Genomic DNA, 3792 nt, shown 5'->3' on the forward strand with positions numbered 1-3792 from the left:
ATTAGCTGGATGTGATGGTGCTTGTAGTCTCAGCTACTGGAGAGGCTGAGGCAGGAGGATCACATATACCCGGGAATTCGAGGCTGCATTGAGCTATGTTCTTACCACTGCACTCAGCCTGGGGAACAGAGAGAGACCCTACCTTTAAAAAGTTTAAATAAATAAATTAAAAAAAAAAAACAAAAAACTGAGCTATTGCATAGGCTCAGTTATGCTGACTAAAACTTATGTTACTGTTTTACATTATATAGTCTGAAGTTGCTTATAGTCCAAGTAAGCCATATGGTGGTTTCTTCTGTTATTAAGGTATAATTTGGTACTATTGGACATTGCTATACTCTGTTACATAGAAAATTATATTTGAAACAACATAAAACCAGGTGCAGTGGCACATACCTGTAATCCCAATACTTTGAGAGGCCCAGCCAAGGAGGATCTCTTGAGGCCAGGATTTTGAGATGAGCCTGGGCAACATAGCAAGACCTCATCTCTACAAAGAATGTAAAAATTACCCAGATGTGGTGGTGTGTGCCTATAGTCCTAACTGCTCAGGAGGTTGAGGCAGGAGTATGCTGACCCCAGAAGTTCAAAGTTTCATTCTGAATTTGAATGAAAATATCTGTGGGGTGAATAAGAATATTGATAGTTCATAATTGAAAAGGTAAGTTTGATAGGCCATTAAGTTATTATTGTATCTGGTTTTAGTAGACACATTGATTTTATTATTAAGATACCAATAAAGCATATATCTTCAAATATACTGTTTTTACAAGTGGGAGGTGGTTCTGAATGTACAAGACGGAAGTGTCTTCTTTCAGTTTATATAACTTTGATCTGCTATGTCAGTTTTACCCAGGGAGTTTTGTTTAAAAAAAAAAAAAAAAGTATTTTAAGATTCTAGACCAAATCATGCCATCTAGAAGCCCAGAAGCTAGACTTAATCCATAGGTGCATTTTGTTGGTTAGAAATAGGGTTAAAAAGGACAGCCTTGAATTTGAATGCCTTTATGGGGCATTCCAGTTTGCCATAGGCTCTAAGTTCTCACAGGCCCCACCATTTACTAACTGCCCCTCATCATTCATTTTTGTCTTATATTTTTCTAGCATCTTTTAGGTCTCCTTCACTCACCTCCATTGCCTGTTACTGCTTCTCAAGACATTTGCATTTAAGGCCCTTGCCTTAGATCTGCTGAATCAGAATTTGCAGAGTTGGGCTTTAGTAACCTCTATGTAGAAGCCTCCTTAAATGAATCTGATGACAGTCAGGTAGTGGTTACGGAAGATGGAACTTACGTACTGGATATAGGTCTTGGTTCAGCAACTTAACCTTTCTGGTTTTCAGTTTTCTATCCATAAAATTGTCATTAAAATGGTAGAACCCACCTCCTGTGGTAGTGGTGAAGGTTAAAGAGCTAGTATATAAAAAAGTACATGTGCTTATTTCATGGTAAATATTCAAAAACCTGTTTTTCTCTTTCAGTTTTCCATTGGGAGTAGGATTTTGAAAGCTCCCTTTCTCTAAGCAGGTTGAAGGTATATTCCATGTCAACCTATGTATTAATTAGGTTACTATTTTGACTGGTTTAAAAAAACCAAATAACGAGTTGCTTAAACGAGGAAGAAGTTGAATTCACTCTAATATACGATTCCAGGCTGACTGGATACTGAGGGGAATTTGGTTCCGGGATTAAAGTTCCCTTCTTCTTGCTTCACTTTTCTTTAGTTTGTTGCACTCTCCTACACAGTCAAAGATGGTTTATTACCATCTTGACTGGATTCTACCTCACTGGAAGCAGGAAAGAGGAAGTTAAGAGTAGACAGCTACTTTTCAAGTGCATGGTCTGGGAATTTCATACAACTCATTGGCCAGAACTTAATCACATGGTCACATCTAGCTGTGAGGAGGCTGGATCAGATAGTTTTTAGGGAGTAGCCATGTGCCGGGTGAAAACTCACAGGGTTCTGGTACTAATGGGAAGAAAAGATATTGTAAGACAGTTAGTAGTTTCTGCCATAGTAAGTATTGATGTTTTTCTTAAACCAGTCTTGGTCTAAATGCTTAACTCATCTACATAAGCATGGACCTATCTCTAATAACTCGATTTCAACCTCATTTACTTTGAAACACTAGAATAATTATCTAGATCTGGGCATTTGGGCTGAGGTTCAGTATAATCTTTATTTCCATTAAACATCTCTGTCACCAAGATTTAGAGCATGTCATGAGAAAGCAGATGTTTGTATGTGTTAATGTAGTCTCCTAAATTTTCTGTATTTTATTTTTAAAGCTATATGAAGTAATTATAAGTAAATGCCGTTTTACTGATGAGGTAACTAGGGCCCAGAGATGTTAAGCAATTTTTTGAAGTCCCATAGCCAGTAAATGGTAGAGCCAAGATTTATATCCTGGTTTTTATATCTACAAATTCTGTGATACACACTGCTATACCGTGACATCTATAGATATCACACTACAGAATTGCCTCATTTTTTTTTTTTTTTTAAATACTAAGGACACATTAGATTTCTTTTTCTTCCTATTATATGTCTCTCCTTGGTAGTGTGTCATTTCTCTTTGCGTTGTAAAACTCTGCTTTACTAAGAGACACTTTTGACATAACTTAGAGAAAAACTAATAGCCTATGTTTACTGTTCCTCCTTGGGACAGACATAAAGAATGAACAGCTTGTTGTTTTTTAGCAATTACACTGAAAATTAACTTTTTTGGACTACGTCTTTACAAATTGTTTTTGATAGAATAAATCTTCTTTTTGTGTACTGCTTTTTATGACTGAAAAATGTACTATTACGCCATGATAGAGCTGTGATTCCATTTGAGTTGTTAGGGAAAGTGAGTTAAAGGATATAACGTAAATTTTTTAATTGACAGGGCTTGGACTTCTTCTATGTTTTTTTTTTTTTTTTTTTTTGTTTTGACAGAGTCTCACTGTCACTAAGGCCAGAGTGCAGTTGTATGACCTCAGCTCACTACAACATCTGCCTCCTGCATTAAAGTGATTCTCTTGCCTCAGCCTCCCGTGTAGCTGGAATTACAGGCGCATGCCACTGTGCCCGGCTAATTTTTGTAGTTTTAGTAGAGAGTGGATTTTGCCATGTTGGCCAGGCTAGTTTTGAATTCCCAACCACAAGTGATCTGTTTGCCTTGGTCTCCCAAAGTGCTGGGATTACAGGCATGAACTACCACTCCTGGCCCTTAAGTCTGTTTTTATCCTCTGTAGAATCTGTCCATTGTTAGCCAGTTGGAAATGCCACACTTATCTTGTTGGCTAGTCCAATATTGTTGTTTGCAATATTAGTCTATGTATGCATAACTTTAATATTTAATGATTATTTCTACCTAAGATTATTAAAATCTTATTTGTTTTAAACAGTGATCTTTTGAAAAATATAGCCAGCCCTTCATGGTCAACGGATTCCACATTCTTAGATTCAGCCAACTGCAGATTGAAAATATTTGGGGAAAAGAAGCATAATAAAAATTATAAATAAAAAACTAATACTGTATAACAACTATTTGTCCAACATTTACATTTGTATGTTAGGTATTATAAGTAATGTAGAGATTACTTAAAATATTTGGGAGAATGTATGTAGACTAGATGCAAATGCCATACCATTTAACATAAGACACTTGATCATACACAGATTTTGGTATCCTTGGGGAGTCCTAGAACCAATCTGCTGTGAATATTGAAGGGCTGCTATATAAGTACACCCAAATAATACAATATATTTGATTTCGGTCCTTTAAACACATAAGCCCTTAAAAAA

The 3792-nt window shown here is 36.2% G+C and overlaps 1 protein-coding gene across 6 annotated transcripts in view; it reads left to right on the forward strand.

Moving 5' to 3' along the window:
• Nucleotides 1–3792, forward strand: part of PHF14 (PHD finger protein 14) — a 200860-nt gene that overhangs the window by 57122 nt on the left and 139946 nt on the right. The window lies entirely within an intron of this gene.

The sequence above is a fragment of the Cebus imitator genome, unplaced genomic scaffold (genome assembly GCF_001604975.1).
Source record: "Cebus imitator isolate Cc_AM_T3 unplaced genomic scaffold, Cebus_imitator-1.0 Scaffold37, whole genome shotgun sequence".
NCBI classification, from domain to species: domain Eukaryota; kingdom Metazoa; phylum Chordata; class Mammalia; order Primates; family Cebidae; genus Cebus; species Cebus imitator.